Here is a 22,500-nt window from a genome sequence, read left to right on the forward strand (position 1 = left end):
TCCACCCCTGGGGCAAACGGTTCCAAGTATACTGAATGCCCCTCCAGGTGAAGGCAAAATGTGGCTTGCATTCTGCAGCCAAAGGAATAGAGAAGAAGGCATTGGCAATGTCAATGGTGGCATACCATTTGGCTGCTTTTGACTCCAGCTCGTACTGGACTTCCAACATGTCCGGCACAGCAGCGCTCAATGGGGGTGTGACCTCATTCAGGCCACGGTAGTCTACTGTCAGCCTCCATTCTCCACTGGCTTTACGCACTGGCCATATGGGACTGTTAAAAGGTGAGTGAGTTTTACTGATCACTCCCTGATTCTCCAACTGGCGAATCAAATCATGAATGGGGAGCAAGGAATCCCTGTTGGTGCGATACTTCCGTCTGTGCACTGTCTTTGTAGCAATCGGTACCTGCTGCTCTTTTACTCGTAGCAGCCCCATAACAGACGGGTCCTCTGACAGGCCAGGCAAAACAGACAGCTGCTTAATGTTGTCCATATCTACAGCAGCTATCCCAAAGGCCCATCGATACCCCTTAGGATCCTTGAAATGCCCCCTTCTGAGGTAATCAATACCAAGTATACATGGAGCCCCTGGGCCAGTCACAATAGGATGTTTTTGCCAGTCTTTGCCAGTGAGGCTTATTTCAGCCTCCAGCACAGTCAATTCTTGAGAGCCCCCAGTCACTCCAGAAATATGGATTGATTCTGTCCCTTCATGACTGGAGGGCATTAGGGTGCACTGTGCACCGGTATCCACCAGCGCCTTATATTCCTGTGGTTCTGATGTGCCAGGCCATCGAATCCACACAGTCCAATAAACTCTATTATCCCTTTCCCTCCCCTGACTGAGGGCAGGGCCCCTCTATTGGTTACCTGTGATGACTGGAGCAACTCCACTGGTGGTTGGTATGTCTAGTAGTTCTTTCACCCGTGCTCGTAGTGCAGAAGTGGGCTGATCATGCCACTTCCTCATGTCTTCTCCACGGTCACGTAGGTAGCGCCACATGGAAACACGCGGTGCAATCGTACTGTTGTTCTTTGCTCGAGCTGGGAAGCGTGTGCGTTTAACAGCTGAGACTTTTGATGATGCAGGTGGGGAGTAGGACTGGACTAGTTTGACAAGATCCTTCATTAGACCTGGTGGCCCGTACGAGGATTGACCTTCATCAGTTGTTTCTGATACTATTACGGGATCATTATGATTAGTTGATGGAAACAATTTCTTGCACATTTCATCTAGTCGGTCTTCTAGCCGTGAGATGGCAGAAACTGCGGCATGCAGTTGGGGGAGCTGCTGATCGTCGGTTTTGTCATGGTTTTGTAATTTTGTAATTTTGCTATCAGTATTCCACATCATAATATCATGTAAAGTATGGATACTTCTATTGAATGTGCAGTCCGCAGAAGAAGACTACATATCCCAGAGAACAACAGGGTTAATGATAAGTCACGGGACCAGGACGCTGTATAATCTCGTTCCCAGGCTGGAGTGCCCTCCTTCTTCTCTCGAACTTCTCGGAGAGTGGGAAGCGTTCCAGCCGTGTCGCCTAAAGTTCACAGTAGGCCTCTCGGTTTTCGGGGACTCTCTCTCTCTGTTTCGTTCGATTTGTTAGCCTCAATTATATTATATTGTGTTATCTTGTATTTCGATATCATATTTAGTAAAATAAGTTTTTCCTCCTTAGATTGTCGCTGTTTTATCCCACTCCCCTTTTCCCCCTCCTTTCCGGGCCCCAGGGGGGGGAGGCCCACGGGGTGGCTTCCCCTGTCACGGGCATAGGTAAATCTAAGTAACCTGTGACAGATTTTTGGTGGAGAATGCGGGCATAGAGCTTTTTAGCTTTTAGAACGACTCTCTCTTTGCTCTTAAAGAGCTTCGTTACGGGAGTGTTGGGAGTGCTATCTTTCCGTAGCTGCTCACTGAGAACGTGACCTTGAAATACCAGACAAATTGTCAACATTAAGGGCTGCTGCACATTCTCAGCATTGCTATCTAACTTTTGTGTAGAAAAGAAAGGGATTTCTTTCTCCCTTAGAGCAAAGCTAGCTAGCTCTGACTTCTACAGAGCCTGCCAGCTATGAATCCACTCTTCATCCCAGTTGCTCTGTTTAAGGGATTGAAAGCAATTATGATCTTCTTAAAGTATTGGTCAACTATTAACACCATAATTTGGTGTTGTGGAATTGTGCAGGTATATAGCCTAATAAGGTGGATACTGATGGAGACACCTGCCTGGTACTTTTATGAGATGTGGTATGGTCAGAATTTTGGCATCTACACCCCAGATGGAATTGTGAATTTTACAAACACTTGCATCCCAGATGGAACAGGCAATTTTACAAATACTTGCATCCCAGATGGAACAGGCAATTTTACAAACACCACCATGTTTAATTCATTGTACAGGCTAAAAAAACCCTTTTTATTTAGGTTGTACTCTCAGATTTCCACACGCCTTTCAATAACTGAGATAGGGTTCATACTTGCATCCATGTTATCACTATCAATGAATGCATATATGTTCCTATGCATTCGTTCTATGCGGAAGTCTCCTCCAGAACCAGAGAATGATGACTGGCAGGGAATATGGAAAGGTTTAGGAAAAGTCTTATAAGCATGGGGACCCGCAGTGTCATGGGATTTCACTCTTGAACACCTAAGGGACCCTAAGAAATTAAGTGAGTATTTGGGTCAGAGATCTAAGGAGGTAAACCTTATGTGGGGTTTGGCTTATGCATACCGTGCTTTGTATCATACTATTCTGGAGAGAGAGAGTTTCCGATCTGAGATTCAAGCCCAAGTTAATTCTGATCAGTCACAGGAGGCATCAGTAGCAATAGCAGTTGCCCCTGTGGAAGGCAAGAAATGGAAACGGGTGTCCATGCGTCTAGAACGAAAAGAAGGAGAAGCACAGGGGGGGGCAGCAGAAGACCCAGGTGCCGGGCGTGGAGCAGTACCGAAAAAAGCAAAGGCAAAAACCAACAGGCATGAAGAAGAGACTGATGATGAGGAGGAAATCACCTATTGTCGACCTCTGAAGCTGACTGAAATCCAAGGCTCAAGAAAGGAGTTTACACGGCGTCAAGGTGAAGGTATCCTTGCTTGGTTGCTTCGCTGCTGGGACAACGGGGCCAACAGCTTGTCTCTAGATGGTAATGAAGCTCGCCAACTAGGAAGCATTGCCCAAGATGCAGGTATCGACAGAGGGATTAGCAGATGTTCGGATGGAGCTGCCACTCTCTGGTTGCGGCTGTTAGAAGCCGTGAGAGAAAGGTACCCCTATAAGGATGCTTTGAAGCCTAAATTTGATAGTTGGAATACCGTCCAAAAAGGTATTCAGCGCCTGAGGGAATTGGCCATGGTGAAAATGTTGTACAGCCCTGATCCAAGCGAACTTGACCCTGAGAGAGTGAGGGCCGATCCTGACATGTGGCAGAAAATCACAAGTACAGCACCAGAGAGAATTGCACAGTCATTGGTAACAGGATCTAAAGGATTCGGGGACAGATGGCCCCGAGTTGTTGAGCTGATTATAATGCTTCAAACATTACATGACAGCAGCCAATAACTGTTTCTCAATCATGCTATATCTTTCTTCTGCTCTGTGCCAAACCTGAGACCAAAATCCAATAGGGGTTCGAAAAGAACTCTGGCGTTGCCACGGACCACAGCCAAAACCATCCTGAGTAACATGAACATCTAATTCAGCTGGGAGGGTAGGATCAAATATACCCAGTGCCTGAGTTTGTTCAACCGCCAGTTTTGCCTGTTGGAAAGTGTCCTGTTCTACCTTCCCCCAATCCCATGATTGACCCTTCTTAGTGAGTTTATACAATGGTCTCAGTAGCTGCACTAAATGAGGTATAAAGGAGCACCAATACCCCAATATACCCAAGAATTCTTGCAGCTGCTTTGATGTTGTAGGGACTGGAAATGCCTGGACCTGATCTATTACCGCACTGGGTAGTACTTTGTTTTTTCCAGACCAAACTACTCCCAGGAATTTCACAGATAACCCTGGACCTTGCACCTTCTGTGGGTTTATAGCCCACCCTCTTTTCTGCAGATAAGCTGTTAACAAATCTACTGCTTGTCCCACCGCCTCTAATGAGTTGGATGTTAACAGGAGATTGTCAATATAATTATATAAATTGACATTATCTGGCTTTTCCCAATTAGCCAAGTCACACACCACTAAATTATGACATTAAGTGGGAGAATGCACGTACCCTTGCGGTAGGACCTGAAAAGTTCACTGCCTGCCCTCCCATATAAATGCAAACTGGTCTTGCAGTTCTTCACTAAATGGAATACTGAAGAATGCATTTGCTAAATCTAGGACACAATGGTATGTTTTAATTTCTCTACTTAGTGTGTCCATTAGGGAGGCAATATTGGGTACGGCCGCATGAATAAGCGGCGTGACCTTATTCAGTTCTCTATAATCTACTGTCGTTCTCCATGTTCTATCCGACTTCCGCACTGTCCATATTGGGGAATTATATGGGCTGTGTGCAGGCCTTATAATACCTACTTTTTCTAATTCCTGCACCATTTTCATTATTTCCTCTTGCCCACCCGAGAGTCTATACTGTTTCACATTAGTGATCCAGCGTGGCTTTGGCAGACAAATAGGCTCATGTTTTGCATGGCCTCTCAATATTGTTTGTATCGCCCAGATACTAATACATCTTTGTTGGAGCCTGAACTCTCCCACGGTTGTGTGAAGAGCCAGATTCCACAAGAAATCTATTCCCAATATATATTCAGGAACTGGGGCAATAGATACCTTATATTCCCGTGGTGGGAGACACCCAACCCCCAGTTTTAACCAGGTTTGGGTGACCGGAATGGTCTGTCCCCCAAAACCTCCAATCATCACTCTGTCACCTCTGAATTTTGTTGTATCTCCATATATTATTGATGTTTCTGCCCCAGTATCAACTAAGGCCATAACCTTCTGGACATTCTTATGGGACCAATATATGGTTAATTCTACATAGGGCCTCTGGTCTCATCTGGAGGCCCTAGGGGGACTGGTGTCCCTTGTCACACCATAAACTGGGCCAGACTCACATCTTTTACCTGAGATGTTTCAGGCATCATGGCCCGGGACACTTGAGGCGGCTTTTTCTTCCTATTGGGAACAATAAAGTCTTCCAAATTCCAAGTTATCATCGGCCGCCGTTCTATAATTCTTACCCCCAGTTTTCTGGGGTGATTTTGAAATTTTTGTTCATCCTTCAGCTGTTTCCACAGCTGTTTCCACAGCTGAAGGAGAATATGGTTGGGCTGGCGATCAATTTTTGCAAACTGAATGCCTGCCCATAGGAGATCGTTAAACATTTGTTTCCAGGATACTCTTATTGGTCCCAACTGAGGGGTTTGTGGGGCCAGCCTTCTGGTTTTAATTACTGGTAATACCTCAGCCTCCTCTACCACCCAAACATTACGTTTTGTTCGCAGGCATTCTGTTTCCCCCAAATCAGCGACTAATTGGGCCGCCTGCTGAACTGCCACTTCTGCTGCTACTAATGGGTTTAATATGGAAACTAACATTCCATATGTATGCGAGGGGGCCTGTTGTAGAATTAAGTCCCTCATTCCTGCTGTAAATCTCATCATGTCTGGGCTATCAATGCATCTTCATAAATGGCCTCCCTCATACCTAACTCTCTGGTGTAATCCTGAAGGTCTCCCATGGAAGACCATAAGCCTGCGTTGACCTGCATGTCAGTTTTGTTCAGCCAAACCATACAGCAGGTCGCCATTAACCAGTCCACGATGGAATGGTTGTCATCCGGGAACTGGATCCCTGCGTATAGTCTCTGCCTAAGGTCAGGATGGATAGTTATTGTTGCGAGTTTAGAGACTTCAGGTCCGCTGACCATTACGCTCTCCACACCTGAATCCCATAAGCGTAATAGCCAAGCCGGAACACTCTCTTGCGGCTTTTGTCTGAAAAGCTGTACCAAATCCTTTAGCTCAGTAGTTGTATAGGGGTGGGCTGTCACATGAAAGTGAGTCTCGGCAGGGGGCCATTGATCAGGAGGCACCCCTGCTGGTCAAACTTGGACTTTCTTTGTTTTCTGTGTCATGATAGGATGGATTTGTAATGGATCCATCCTAGGTGGTTCTTCTAAATTAGCCTTTGTGATTTTATTTCCTGATTCAACCAGATCCGTAGTTTCAGGTATCTGGTCATCATCTATTGAGATATAACGAATTTGGGGGTTTGGAGAGAAAAAATGATTGTTTTTTCCCCGTTAACAGACTAAGTTTATGCTCCAGTTTTTTGATCTGAGCTTTTAATAATTGATTTTCATGCTCAATAGTATTTGACCTGATTTCTGCCTGATTTAAGGCAGTTAACAGAGGCCACACCACTGTGGATGCAGCCAGTTGTCTTTCTTTAGTGGTCAAAACATCCTTATATAGGCCTTGAAAATATTCAGCTAGGCGGAATGGAGATATTATCTTCCACTTGTAATGGGCCCCATTGCTCAATGATAGTGGCAATTTGAAAATAGGGGGACCCCATATACCCTAGAATTTGTACAGGGAGCATTTTTCCTAAGGAGGCAACTTTCTCCCCCTTCATCCAATTGTATATTTTTCACAAGAAAGACATTACAGCCACAACCACAGGCTCCTGACTGGCTCACCAAATGTAAGGTGGAATGACACAAAGATGGTAATACATATTCAAAAGGTTATTTATAAGGAAAGACTCATCAATATGGATGTTTTCACTGGGAAATGCTGAGACAATCTCCAAGAGATGTTGCCTTAGTAGTGGTCAGCCCTTAAATGAGGTCTAGAGGAGGTGGAGTCAAGCTCCACCCCTTCAGGGAGCACAGCTAAATTACTCTCACCTGTGCTCCCACAGCTGACCTGACACTTTCCTCAGTTGATTAATCAGAGGTTCAGGCTGTGATTACCAATTTCCCCTACAGATGCCATGAAGTGAAAATTTTGTAATGGTGTAAGGGGCCACAGGTCAACCAGAGAAGGCATGTGTTTTTTAAACCATTAAAGTTTGAGTTGGGAAAACAGGTGGGAATACATAGATTTCCAAGACCTAAGAGCAATTAACAAGATAGCAGAGGACTTATATCCTCTGGTAGCTAATCCATATACTTTGCTCACCAAATTATCCACTGAACTAACATGGTTTACCATCCTGGATTTGAAGGATGCCTTCTTCTGTTTGCCACTAGCTGCAGAAAACCATCTGTTATTCGCTTATGAATGGGAGAATTCCAGTACAGGATGCTTATCACAACTTAAATGGATTTAAGAACAGTCCTATGATATTTGGGAATCAGGTAGCTGAGGACTTGGAGCAGTGGGAGTGTCCGTCTGATGTAGGGGTACTATTACAATATGTGGGTGATCTTCTAATAGCTACAGAAATAAAGGAGTCACGTCTGAAGTGGACAGTTAGTTTACTGAATTTCCTTGGACTTAATGGGTATTGAGTTTCTCCACAGAAAGCACAAGTGGCTCAACAGCAAGAGATGTACCTGGGATATGAGATTGCTGTGGGGATGCAGATTCTGAGACCTGCTCAGAAAGAGGCTATTTGTCAAACCCCTGAGCTACACACCTCCAAAGATCTGCGAACATTCCTCAGAATGATGGGATGGTGCCATTTACGGATACCTAACTACAGAATAACGGTAAAACTGTTCTATGCAATGCTGAAAACTTGCCCAAAGGATCTGATTTGGGATGGGGAGGCCAGAAGAGCAATTTGGCAGTTGAAACAGTAGTTGATGAAGGCCCAAGCCTTGGGACTCCCAGATGTCACTAAGCCCTTTCTGCTATTCTCCTATGAAAAACAGGCGATAGTCTTGGGAGTTTTAGGCCAAAATCTTGTACCATATTGGAGGTCTGTAGCTTAATCTCTAAACAGCCAGATGAAGTAAGCAAAGGATGGCCTGGATGCCTAACAGCTGTGGCTACCTTAGTAATCAGTATCCAAGAGGCACAAAAGATTACAATGGGGCAGAAGATAGCTATATTGGTATCCCACACGGTTTCTACAGTGCTGGAGGTAAAAGGGGGACATTGGCTTTCCCCTCAGATTTCTGAAATATCAAGCTATTCTAGTGGAGCAAGATGATGTAGAAATAACAGTAACAAATATTATAAATCTGGCTGCCTTTCTTAGTGGGGTTACAGGGGAACCTGTGTCTCATGACTGTTTAGAGACAATTGAAGCTGTATGTTCCAGTTGCAGAGACCTGAAAGAAGAACCATTGGAGGATGCGGAAGATACCTGGTATACAGACGGGAGCAGCTTTGTTTGACAAGGGATCTGTAAAGAAGGATATGTGGTAACAACTGTTGACAAGGATATAGAGACTAAAGCTTTGCCTCCAAACACCTCAGCACAGGAAGCTGAAATAATAACCCTCAAAAGGGCCTTAGAATTGGCAAAAGGGAAAAGGATAAACATGTGGACTGATTCAAAATATGCCTTTAGTGTTGTTCATGCATATGGAGCAATATGGAAAGAAAGAGGACTGTTGTCAACCCAAGGGAAAGGTATTAAACATGTTGAAGAAAGACTACTGGAGGCAGTACAACAGCCAGAAGGTTGCTGTTGTGCACTGTCAATCCCAACAATGGGGAGACAGTGCTGAAGGAATGGGAAATGCGCTGGCTGACAGAGAAGTGAAGCGAGCGGCAGAAGGTGAGGTGGTGGAGGCTTCCTTGATTCCAGATGGTAACATTCAGTTGGATGGTGAGCCAAAGTATTCAAAAGAGGATTGGAATTTGATAAATGACTGAGAAGAGTAGGTGTCATGGTTTTGTAATGTTGCTGTCAGTATTCCACATCATAACATCATGTTCAGTATGGATCATTAAAAAGTTTATACTCCAGTTCCGTGGAAAAACAGCGACATGAGTACTCAGCTCTCAGAAGAAAACTACGTATCCCAGAGGACTTTGTGGTCAGAGATAAGTCACAAGAGGAGGACATATATAATCTCGCTCCTGGGCTGGAGCTCTCTCTCGGATTCTCGGAGAGTGGGAAGCATTCCAGCCGTGTCGCCTAGAGTTCACAGTAGGCCTCTCGGTTTTTGGAGACTCTCTCTCTCTCTATTTTGTTCGATTTATTAGCCTCAATCATGTTGTATTATATTGTGTTATCTTGTATTCCGATATCATATTTAGTAAAATAAGTTTTCCTCCTTAGATTGCCACTGCTGTTCTCTTTTCCCATTCCCCTTTTCCCTTCCTTTTTGGGCCGGAGGCCCTATGGGGAGACTGCCCCCTGTCACGGGCACAGGCAAATCTAGGTAAACCATGACATATTTTGGTGGAGAATGCGGGCATAAGTTGCAGCCTTTTAGCTCTTAGAACGAATCTCTCTTTGCTCTCAGAGAGCTTTGTTAGCTTCATTAGGGGAGTGTTATTTTCTCGTAGCTGCTGAACGTGACCTTGAAAGTCCAGGCGGACTATCAACATTCAAAGGTAGCTGTAAACTCTGAGCATTGCTATCTTGCTTTTGTAAAGAAAACAAAGGGATTTCTTTCTCTCAGAGTACAGCTAGCTAGCTCTGACTTTCACTGCGCCTGCCAGCTTCTACCAGCTATGAATCCACTCTCCATTCCAGCTGCTCTGTTTAAGGGACTGAAAGCAATTATCGTCTTCTCAACATATTGGCTGATTGTCAGTGCCATGCTTTATTGTTGTGGAATTGTGTTCGTATATAACCAAATAAGGGTGCTGATGGAGACACCTGCCTGGTAATTATATGGAATAGTTAATTTTACAAACGCTTGCATCCCAGACGGAATAGCCACTTTTACAAACACTTGCATCACAGATGGAATAGCCAATATTACAAACACCATGATGTTCAATCCAGTGTACAGGCAGTCTTCTCAGATTACCAGAAGCTTTTTGAAAATAGAGTTAATGTTCATGATATCAGTCTCCCTGAATGTATTGCAATCTATTTGTCCTATGAGGAAGTCTCCTCCAAAACCAGAGAATGCTGACTGGCAGGGAATATGGAAAAGTTTAGAAAAAATCTTTGAAGCGTGGGGACCCACAGTGTCATGATATTTCACTCTTGAACACCCGAGGGACCCTGCTAAATTGAGTATTTGGGTCAGAGATGGTGCGGCTTACAGAGTTCTAAGGAGATAAACCTTATTTGGGGTTTGGCTTATGCTTACTGTGCTCTGTGTAATACTATTCTGGAGAGAGAGAGTTTCCGATCTGAGGTTCAAGCCAAAAAAGATAATCCCCAAGTCAACTCTGATCAGTCATAGGAGGCACCAGTAAAAATATCAGTTGCCCCTGTGGAAGGCAAGAAATGGAAACGGGTGTCCTTGCGTCTAGAACGAAAAGAAGGAGAAGCAGAGGAGGAGGCAGCAGAAGATCCAGGTGCCGGGTCTGAATCAGCATGGAGAAAGGCAAAAGGAAAAACTAAGAGGCATGAAGAAGAGAGTGATGAGGAGGAAATCTCTATTACTATTTGTCGACCCCTGAAGATGACTAAAATCCAAGGCTCAAGAAAGGAGTTTACACGGCATCAAAATGAAGGTGTCCTTGCCTGGTTGATTTGCTGCTGGGTCAACGGGACAAACAGCTTGTCTCTAGATGGTAACAAAGCTCGCCAACTAGGAAGCACTGCCAGAGACCCAGCTATTGACAGAGGGATTAGCAGATGTTTGGATGGAGCTGCCACCCTCTGGGACGGACTGTTAACAGCTGTGAGGGAAAGGTACCCCTTCAAGGATGTTTTGAAGCCTCAGATTATTAAGTGGGATACCATTGAAAAAGGTTTCCAGTACCTGAGGGAAATGGCCGTGGTGGGAATGTTGTATAACTCTGATCCACAAGACCGTGTTCCTGATAGAGTGAGAACCAAGGCTAGCATGTGGCAGAAACTCACAAGTACAGCACCATAAAGATACACACAGACCCTGGTAACAATGTTTAGAAGATACAAGGACCAACAGAGAAGACCCCGAGTTTTTGAACTGATTCTAACAATTCAAAACTACGAACAGCAGCTCCCCCCACTACGCGCTGCAGTTTCTAACATCTCACGAGTAGATGACCGACTGGATGAAATGCACAAGGAACCGTGTTGGTGTACTAGGTTGTCTTAGTAAGGATTTATGAGTGCATACAGTAGTTCTGAGTAGATGGAGTGTTCTAGAATAGCTGAGTGACGACCTGTAGGTTAAGAGTTAGTGGGCGGGGGGGGGGTTAGGTAGGTGTATGTATAGGTTCTCTCGTGTGCATTGTGTTTTACGTAGCGGGTGTACGCGTCTGCACGGGATTTAGGATGATATATAAGGAGTGTGATGCAGCAATAAATTGAGAGAAGACATCATGGCATCCATGTTTATGTCTGTCTCCCCCGGACGGCTGAGGTCCCGGGATAAGTCGGGTTAATTGGCAGATACGTCAAAACTGTTTCCATTGACTAATCGTGACAAACCTGTACAAGTATCAGAAACATCCAATGAAGATCAGAACGCTCAAGGAAGTCTACTGATGGAGCTGATCAAACTAATTAAAGGTGATGAACACTACTCCTCACCTGTAAGATCGAAAGTCGCAGCTATTAGATGCACATGCATTCCAGCTCAAGCAAGGAACAATAGTACGATTGCACCGCTTGTTTCCACGTGGCGCTACCTACGTGACCACGGAGAAAACATGAGGAAGTGGCACGACCAGCCTACTCCTGTACTTTGAGCACAGGTGAAAGAACTACAAAACAGACCGACCACCAGTAGAGCTGCTCCAGTCATCACTGGTAACGAATAGAGGAGCCCTGCCCTCAGTCGGGGGGGGAGAGGGATAATAGAGTTTATTGTACTGTATGGATTCAATAGCCTGGCACATCAGAACCATAGAAATATAAGGCACTGGTGGATACCAGTGTGTTGTATTAGGCATGCACGAACACTCGGGATGTATCGCGATAGGCCCTCCCCTGCTCGGTTATGCAAATGTAGAAGGGGTCATGCATATGTAGAAGAGGTATAGGTGAAATAGGAAACCTATATAAGGGACTTACGCATTCAAATAAACGCCATTTTACCGCTCACCACATTGGTGTAATGAACAGTGTGTGATTTGATTGGGGCCGTCAAAGCACCTTACCGAGGGACATGACCTCCAAGGTGAAGGCTTTACGATCGTTAATGACTTTATGATCTCTTGCCTTCTACCAAAGCAGCAGCCAGGCCAATTACCAAGTAACACCAAGGTGGCGGAGTGGTAAAATGGCGATTTATTGAAATACACACACCCTTATATAAACTACGCCTTTCGTCTACGCCTACTGCATTACACGTCACTAAGATGCTTCTGGAAATTAGGGGAAGGGCCTGTCATGTAACATCCCAATAAGTTCCCTGTATTTCGCCTAATACAACATCTCCCCCTCCCCATGCTAAGAAAGCCTAACCCGTTACAATATGCAACACTATAAACCCCCCTTAAATCCTAATACCTAATCCCTAACTCCTACCCTAAAGCCTATCCTGCATCTTATGATATTCTATTTATGTATAAATCATTTTTTCAGCTATACGTTGTAAGCAACCTAGTAAGCAGTGAAACACACACGGCACACACAACATTAATGCAAAAAATATAAGAAACCCTATCACTAATATCTTAATGTCACGGAGTTCTCTCTAGAGCTCACTCCGGGACAGTGGGCATAAACCCAGGGCAGCAGGAACAAAAGCCCCCCCCCCTTTTTCTCTACCGGCAGGGTACGGCAGAGTGCGGCGTGGCCCGGCCCGGCCACGTGCGTTTCGGAAGAGGGGAAGGGAAGGGAGATTGCGATTAGGTCTAACAAAAAATAAGGGAGAAAAAAGGTGATCTGAGAACGGATGGCAGTTTAATAACCTAATAATGCTAAACAAACAACAAGAGAGTTTCAACAAAGAGAATACCAAGTCCCCAATCTCACCGATGGAGCTGTGGAAGGCAGGAAGCTCTGACCACGTTGTCTCCTCGCAGGGAGCCGGTCCAGCAACGCTGTCCCCTTCCTCACTTCCCTTCCGGTGCCCCTCCCCACATGCCCATTAAGGCAGTTCACAGAAAAAAAAACTTGTCCCCTTTACTCCCATTATTAGCATGGTGTTCTGATGTGGAATACCAACACCAACCAAATTGCAAAACCATAACACTTAAGCAACTGCTTGAACCATGGTGCAATACTACCAAATCAACCCTCCAACCAATGGTAATACTTAAGGAATCCTAATTGAATTATCTGTCCAATTTGCTAAACCTTAAAATGCTACGTATAACCTTAACATAAACTCTTAATATAACTAAACCTTAATAAACCCTATATGATACAATCAGTAGGATAAGGCACAACTGTGTTAAGAAAAGCAGCACCACAACTGGATGGAGCAAATGATTGAATAGTCCTCTTGACGTCAAGAACCATTCGAAAAGCAGTTCTCATCCATGATGTTTTCCATCCCTCTTCATTCTTCTTAGGCATGATGTATCTTCTCTGTATGGTGAACAGTAGTCAAAGTTTTCTGTCCATAGCCTCGAAAGCGTCCATCATCTCATCAGCACACGGCAACGTGCACCATCATTACATTAACGTGTATAATTAATATGTAGTCACTAAACAACTAAAATCACACCTTATAGGATAAGATGATCACACCCTAAATGACAAGTGAAGTTGTAAATACAGTTAAGTGTCAATCTACTGTTGGCTGAGACCTGACAATACTAGACTGAATCCAAAGGTCCCAACGCTTGTTGTTCAAGCAGTACTTGTCACTGACACCAACAGCAGAAGAACAGCCTCAGGTACCAGATTCAGACTTCCCACCAACTGCTCCTGTAAAGAAAGAACTCTTATCCCACTTCCCATAATCAGTCTTCTCCAACCATTCTTGAGTAGAATGCGAAGTGAAGCAGGACCCATCGTTAGTCTTGATGTGACTGGGTAAATCGATCACAGCAATAGCGGTTGACCAATGGTACCAGACTGCAGTCGAGTTGGATTTGGCACGCTGAGTGGTTATGATGACAGTAGAAGAGGTATTCACAGTAATAGCCAACCATTGGTGAGGAGACGAGCAAGGCTCCCAGGTGACATCAATTTGCCAGATCTGCAGTGGTCTGAAGCTATGAGGGTTAGCCCTAGCCCCAACGACAGGTGTGCTGGCAACTTTATCTGTTATTGAATTACCTGTGGTAATAAGGCTTGGCACCTCAGAGTGACTACGCACATATATGGCTGCAACAGGAGCTGTGTGGGAGGCCGAGACCTCTTTCAGAATTCCAGCTGCCTCTGTACTTGGGAGGCCCTCCCAGCCCATCCGGGCCAGCAGTTTGGCTGCAAAAATGGGGTCAGCGGCAATGTTAGAGGGTATCATTTGCCAAAGGTGCATTATGACTGTTGCAACCATCACCTCAAGCATCTGCACGCTGACCATTCGGTTTGTGAAGATAGCAGTCTGCCGACTATTGCTGGAATCCTGCCAAACTACCGCCCTGAGATTAAGAGTCTCATGCTCTACCGACTGAGCTATTTCAAGGTTTTGGGTACAGTTCCATTGCATGAGCGATCCTTCCATGCAGCTCTGTAAGATCTTTTGCCAAGCTGCAGCCATTTCGTTAGACAGATTTTTTCGATTGACGAATCCCCTCAGCTGGCCATAAAAGGGCTTCATCAATGGAGAAGGTATTCCCAAAGCATCCTGAACCCACTGAAACCTACCAGTTTCTGCACATCCCATCGTGTCTGAAAATGTGGTTGAATATCAAGACCCACTGGCTGCAACATCTCAGGGCTAAACTTACATCCCAAGCACTCTATTCTAATTTCCCCCTGTGTGTCCCGCATGTCTATACCATGCACAGTATGAAAGGGATCATCCTCCGCAATTACTACTACTCAATTACAAGCTCAGTCATCCACCCCTTCTTCCAGAGTGTGCATTGCACCGGCTTGAGAATCACGCGTGTGAGGCTTTCAGTGTCGTGAGAGAGCATAGGGCCATGCGCCGTTAGAATCTCTAATGTGTTTAAAGCCGGGGACAAACGGAACTCGCGGCGGCAGCCGGCAGCCCAATGCCGGAAGGCAGAGCGGCTCCGCGCCGAGGAATCGAGCCCCGGTCCCTCGCGTGACAGGCAGGCAGCGGGAACTGCAGCGAGCGTCCGGCTCGCAACCGTGGACGCCCCCGGTCCCGTCCCGTCCCCGCGGCACGGCAGAAGGGAGCCGCCGCCTGAGCGAGCCGAGCGACATGGGGGGTGGAGTGTCCTGTTGGCGGTCGAGACGGGGTGCGGTCAACTGGAATTCGCCATCTTGCAGTTTTTCCTCTCCGTGGGGGGGTGCAGCCAGTGCCGCTGGAACGGCGGCTGACTGCAACTCTTTTTTTCTCTCCGGGAGGAGCAACCAGCATTAGAGCAGCAGCTGGCTGCGACACTTGATCCTCCTCCTGGTCTTGCGGACCTTCCCAGCCGCTTTTCCCAGCCACTTTTTCCGGCTGCTCCGGGTCAAGTACAAGCCCAAGTAACAAACACACTTCGATAAATTTCCTCTCCTCCCTGGCGGCTTTAAGAGCACCCAACATCAAGCCCCAGGTCACAAGCTCATCAAACATCTGATTAGTCACTGCCTGCTCCGCAAGCACAACAGTGAGTGGATCCCATTTATGATAGTCAAGGATCTCGCGAGGGGATGAAAGTTCCCCCTCCCGTTCAAGATAAGTAAGTACTGCATCAATCTCCTTCACGGAAGAAGTTTCTCCACAGTATTCTTTACAAAAATAAAACAACACCTTACTGATATGTTCCATAGTCGCCCTCCCCCCCCCACCTTTATCTCTGAAAGGCTGAACAGGGTAGGGGGGCAGAGGCAGTGACCTGCGTAATAAAACTCTATAATCCAGAGATGGGTTATAAAGCAGGTATGTTTATTCCAGCATTGCGCAGCGCCGGGTGCAAGGGGGATAGCTCCACCAAACTTGCACACCGACTTGTAAAATCGTGACACAGATATAGGTACACTTAATACATAGTCAATGATTTCTCGGAATTCTGATACATATTCAATGATTTCTTAGACTTCTAATACATAGTCAGTAGTTCTAGGAATTCTGATACATATTCAATAGCTCTTTAGCATACAGACCCCCTCTTGTCTTTAGCATGCAGACCCCCTCTTGTTCTTATCAGGGGGAATGCAACTCCTCGTCCGTGAGGTCTCACTCCTTATCTGCATCCTCCCTGCTCTCCCAGGCCCATTGTTTCTTTTACTTGTTACCTTTAAGTTTCCTTTACTTATTTCTATAAACTACCTTTAAGTTTCCTTTACTTGTTTCTATAAACTACCTTTAAGTTTCCTTTACTTGTTTCTATAAACTACCTTTAAGTTTCCTTTACTTGTTTCTATAAACTACCTTTAAGTTTCCTTTACTTGTTTCTATAAACTACCTTTAACTATTCCCCCTTTAGCCCCCCTTTATTCTGAATTCCAGCAGAGCACCTGTTTTCCTGCTTCACTGTTCAGCAGGGCGACATCCTGATCAGAGTGGTCTTTTGCAACTTCCGTCTTCTCCGAAGATGAAGCATCAGGTGTGGGCGGGGGGGGGGGGGGCCGGCGCCACCTTGTCTTCCACCGAACCTGCAGGAGAGACAAGACCCCCCCCCCCCCCCCAAGGACGGACTGTTAACAGCTGTGAGGAAAAGGTACCCCTTTAAGGATGTTTTGAAGCCTCAGATTATTAAGTGGGATACCATTGAAAAAGGTATTCAGTACCTAATGGAAATGGCTGTGGTGGAAATGATGTATGACCCTGATCCAAAAGACCGTGATCCTGATAGAGTGAGGACCAAGCCTAGCACGTGGCAGAAACTCACAAGTACAGCACCATAAAGATATGCACAGACACTGGCAACATCATTTGGAAGATATGAGGTCCAACAGAGAAGACCCCGAGTTTTTGAACTGATTCTAACAATTCAAAACTACGAACAGCAGCTCCCCCCACTACGCGCTGCAGTTTCTAACATCTCACGAGTAGATGACCGACTGGATGAAATGCACAAGAAACTGTTTCCATTGAGTAATCATGATGATCCCGTAGTAGTACCAGAAACGACTGATGGCGGTCAATCCCCATATGTGTCACCAGGTCTAGTGAAGGATCTGATCAAAGTATTCCAGTCCTAATCCTTATCTGTATCATCAAAAGTCTCAGCTATTAGATGCACACGCTTTCCAGCTCAAGCAAGGAACAACATTAAGATTGCACCGCGTGCTTCCATGTGGTGCTATTTACGTGACCATGGAGAAGAAATGAGGAAGTGGCATGACCAACCTACTCCTATATAATGTGCACAGGTGAGAGAACTACAAAACAGACCAACCCCCAGTAGAGCTGCTCCAGTCATCACAGGTAACCAATAGAGGGGCCCTGCCCTCAGTCGGGGGGGGAGAGGGATAATAGACTTTATTGGACTGTGTGGATTTGATGGCCTGGCACATCAGAAGCACAGAAATATAAGGCGCTGGTGGATACCGGTGCACAGTGCACCCTAATGCCCTCGAGTCATGAAGGGACAGAATCAATCCATATTTCTGGAATGACTGGGGGCTCTCAAGAATTGACTGTGTTGGAGGCCAAAATAAGCCTCACTGGTAAAAACTAGCAAAAACATCCTATTGTGACTGGCCCAGGGGCTCCATGCATACTTGGTATTGATTACCTCAGAAGGGGGCATTTCAAGGATCCAAGGGAGTATCAATTGGCCTTTGGAATATCTGCTGTAGATATGGACAACATTTAGCAGCTGTCTGTTTTGCCTGGCCTGTCAGAGGTCCCGTCTGTTCTGTGGCTGCTACGAGTAAAAGAGCAGCAGGTACAGATTGCTACAAAAACAGTGCACTGATGGCAGTACCACAACAACAGGGGTTCCTTGCTCCCCATTCATGATTTGATTTGCCATCTGGAGAATCAGGGAGTGATCAGCAAAACTCACTCGCCTTTTAACAGCCTTATATGGCCAGTGAGTAAAGCCAGTGGAGAATGGAGACTGACAGTAGACTACCGTGGCCTAAATGAGGTCACACCCCCACTGAGTGCTGCTGTGCCAGACATGTTAGAACTCCAGTATGAGCTGGAGTCAAAAGCAGCCCAATGGGAGGCCACCACTGACTTTGCTAACGCCTTCTTCTCCATTCCTTTGGCCGCAGAATGCAAGCCACAGTTTGCCTTCACCTGGAGGGGCATTCAGTATACTTGGAACCGTTTGCCCCAGGGGTGGAAACACAGCCCAACCATTTGCCATGGGTTGGTCCAAACTGTATTGGAACAGGGTGGTGCTCCTGAACACCTGCAGTACATTGATGACATTGTTGTGTGGGGCAATACAGCAGAGGAAGTTTTCACAAAAGGAGAGCAAATAATCCAATTTCTTCTACAAGCTGGTTTTGCTATTAAGCAAAGCAAAGTAAAAGGACCTGCTCAGGAAATTCAGTTCCTAGGTGTAAAGTGGCAGGATGGACGTCATCACATCCCAACAGATGTGATCAACATAATCACTGCCATGTCTTCACCCACTAGCAAGAAAGAGACACAGTCTTTCTTGGGTGTAGTGGGCTTTTGGAGGATGCACGTTCCAAACTACAGCCTCATTGTATTAGGTGACACGGAAGAAGAATGATATTGCATGGGGCCCTGAGCAGCAGCAGGCTTTTGAACAGATTAAACAGGATATAGCCTGTGCCCTGGCCATGGAGCCAGTACGAACGGGACAGGATGTAAAGATCATTGGAGTGCTTCACTCCAACTGATCTTAGCCGCATCTGAGGGGGTTTGGGCTGCTTCTGATGTAGTCAGTACTGAAACGCAGTTCTTTCTGGCACCTCGACTGCCAGTGCTGAACTGGATGTTCAAAGGAAAGGTTCCGTTCAACCATCATGCTACTGATGCCATATGGAGAAAGTGGATTGCGCTGATTACACAGTGAGCTCAGATGGGGAACCTCCGTCATCCAGGAATTTTAGAGGTAATTATGGACTGGCCTGAAGGTAAAAATTTTGGAACTTCAGCAGCAGAAGAACTATTGCGTGCTAAAGCGGCCCCACCATACAATGAACTACCAGAAAATGAAATTTGCCTTGTTCACAGATGGATCATGTTGTATTGTGGGGAAGCATTGCAGATGGAAAGCTGCTGTGTGGAGCCCCACATGACAGGTTGCAGAGGCCACTGAAGGTAAAGGAGAATCAAGTCAGTTTGCAGAGGTAAAAGCTGTCCAGCTGGCCTTAGATGTTGCTGAACAGGAGAGGTGGCCATTGCTTTATACTGACTCATGGATGGTGGCAAATGCCTTATGGGGGTGGTTACAGCAGTGGGAGAATAATAACTGGCAACGGAGGGGTAAACCTATTTGGGCTGTTGAACTGTGGAAAGACATTGCTGCCCAAAAAAAAGATAAGGATATATATATATGGATATATATATAGTTCGAGCTGCCAGAATTGAGGTGGCTCAAATAGACTGGGAGAAGCATTTATCAGAAGCCACTTGGTTGGTCTATACTAGAAGATCTTTCAGTCGTGATGGTCCTAGCCAATCTAGCCCCCTACATACTGTAGAGGGAGATAAGGTCCCTGTAGTACATGTAAAATACTTGTTGGGAAAAGCTTTGGGTCCTTCCAGCCTCTGGAAAGGGCAAACCTCTCCACGTGTCACGGTTTAGATGAAAGTCTACCTGCGTCCGTGACAGGGGGGCGAGTTCAGCCTCAAAGGTGGGCCCCGCAGGGGCCCTAGGCCAAAAGAAAAGTTAATTAGGAAAAGAAAACAGTCGCAACGATCTAAGGAGGCATAATTATTTACTAAATACTATATCAAAATACAGGATAACACAATATAATACAGTATAATTGAAATTAAGCTAACAAATCAAGCAAAATAGGAGAGAGAATGAGTCCCGAAACCGAGAGGCCTACTGTAAACTCTAGGCAAAACGGCGAAGGCTCCCACACGCTCTCCTGGACGCCAGAGCTCGAAAGACCTAAGTCCAGTCTGGGAGTGAGATAATATAGTGTCCAGGTCCCGTGACTTATCTCTGACCGTGATGTTCTCTGGGATATGTAGTCTTCTTCTGTAAGTTGCACATTCGGTAAAATTAGTCATGCTTTATATGATGTTATGATGTGGAATACTGATAGCAAAATTACAAAATTATTAAACCATGACACCGTGCAACTGTTTTTGCCCAGGGATCTGGTTGCACTTGGTGGGTGATGCAGAAAGATGGGGATGTTCAATGTGTACCACAAGGGAATTTGATGTTGGGGGAGTGCAGTCAGTCATTCTATGTGTATATATGTATATAGACCTGTGTGTGTAATGCATTTTAATTATTGTTTATTTGTATATATATATATATGTATTTTAAGCATGATCTTGTGATGTAGAATAAGGGGTGGAATATCATGTTTCTGTAATTTTTGCTATTGGTATTCCACATCACAACATCACGTGGAGCACAGAGAAGAACTACACGTCCCAGAGGACCTCATGGTCAGAGAGGGAAATACATCATGGAAGCGACGCTTGTTCTCTCTCTCACTGCGTGGCAGCGAGTATGGGTGTGCTTCCATGCAGTGCCGCCTTCAGTTTCAAAGTAGGCTTCTCGGTCTTCAGAAACCTCTTTCTCTCTCTTATTTTGCTTGCTTTATTAGCCTCAATTTCCATTAGACTGTATTATATTGTGTTATCTTGCATTCTGATATCATAGTAAAGTATGTTTTCCTCCTTAGATCATCGCCGCTGCTCTGTTTCTTTCCTTGAGCCCAATTCCCATCTCTGTACCCCTTTCCCTTTTCCCTTCCAGTTTGTCGGGAGCCAGAGACCCCATGGGCCTACTGCCCCCCCCCCCCCGCCCCATCATGTGACACGGTGGACCACCAATAGCTTGACATTTCACCTAGATGAGTGATGAACAAACAAACGTTCCAGGGAAGGCGCCCGTGATGGTTAAAAACTTGGGTTCTGGTCAATGGGAGGATCTGTTTCTGCTAATAACTTGGGGAAGAGGTTATGCTTGTGTTTCCACCGGCGCTAGTCTGTGATGGGTTCTAGCTAGAGTCATAAAGCCCCACTTGACTCTACCATCAGCATCTACTGCTGCTTCTTTGCATCTGCAACAACCTTCTGGGTACTCTCCCAACTGAGCTTACAGAGGCAACTGGACTGTGGATCCACTTGGTGCAATTATACTGTATCCAATCTCTCAGCGTCAAGTAATGTGACAACTACCTCAGAATTTTTTATTTTATTTTTTTTTAATTTGTGGGGCAAAATCTGTGTGTCAAAAATTCATGGGGTTGGTTTGATGAGTGGTATCAAGGTTTGGGACTGTGGGTCTGTCTCACTCCAATTTGTAGGAGGGAGGCAAGGTTCTTTGATATGTGTATACCCGGCGTGAGATTAAGAAGCAACGGTTCAAATGTTGGTCCAACCAGTTTATTAGAGTCCTAGCTATTTTTAGGGAGATGGGGAAGGGAAGGTAGGCGATAGAAAAAGTAGGAAATGTAAGCAAGGAGTCTTTGCAGAGAGCGAAAGAGATAGTCACCACCGTGGGTCCAGCGAGGTACACAGTAGGTCCGACGATCTCAGGAACTCGTCTGATCACCGCAGGGGATGGGAGACAGCCAGGGAGCTCCGCAGCAAGCCGGTCCCGGGGGTTCTTCCGACAAAGTTTTCCCCTCAGGGAATTCTCCGTCAAAGGTGTCTTTGGGAGTTTTTCTCCAAAGTCCCCAGTTTAGCGAGGGCCTTTTATCCCCCATTTCGGTGGGGGTTCTTCTTCTTCTTAACAAACACTTCTTAGTAAAATGATTTAAAACTAACTTTTCTGACATTCCTGTCCCACAGATAAGCCAGCAAGGGTTGGAGGTCTCTGTTGCCAGACACAAGATTTACCACCTTCTGCAGGGGTCTGCTCCTCCCAGCAGCACCCCTGGAAAAGACTGCTTGTCTTGTTCCTGCTTATCTTTGCAGTCCTAAGCAGGGATGACACGATAACACCCACCATTTACCCTCCTGGATAGTTAGCAGTTGCCTGTCAGAGTCTTATCATCAGAAAGGCCTCATGAAAGCAAACTTTGAGACAATAAAAGAAAAACAGTTCTGTCTTTCACAGGGTCCAAAAAGTGGTGCAGACTAATGTGTCTTTTGGTTTTTCCATGCTTGTTGGTATGTATTTCTCTTATCATATCGTGCCTTAGAGCCATGATTGATAAGGTGATCAACCAAGTCTTCTTGTTCAAACTAATAAATAAGGGGGAGATGTCGGACCATACAAAAACAAAGACATTGTCGTTTTGATGAGCAAAAGACCTTGGGATGAGTAAACAAGCTTGGCAGCTACTTATGCCAGATGTAAACATGCACAAGGTGTCTGGTGAGTACATGTAACCAAGAGGTTGTTGCAGAGGTATAAAAGTTTGTGAGCAC

At 45.6% G+C, this 22,500-nt stretch overlaps 2 pseudogenes; one reads left to right on the forward strand and one right to left on the reverse strand.

Annotated features, from left to right (window-relative positions):
- Positions 1-5,619: 5,619 nt before the first annotated feature.
- LOC146754683 (uncharacterized) lies at positions 5,620-6,566 on the reverse strand (annotated as a pseudogene).
- Positions 6,567-8,560: 1,994 nt separating this feature from the next.
- On the forward strand, positions 8,561-11,195 carry LOC146754684 (uncharacterized; annotated as a pseudogene).
- Positions 11,196-22,500: the final 11,305 nt, after the last annotated feature.

Source organism: Coturnix japonica, chromosome W, assembly GCF_054131305.1.
Source record: "Coturnix japonica strain WE chromosome W, WE-NBRP24, whole genome shotgun sequence".
Lineage (NCBI taxonomy): Eukaryota > Metazoa > Chordata > Aves > Galliformes > Phasianidae > Coturnix > Coturnix japonica.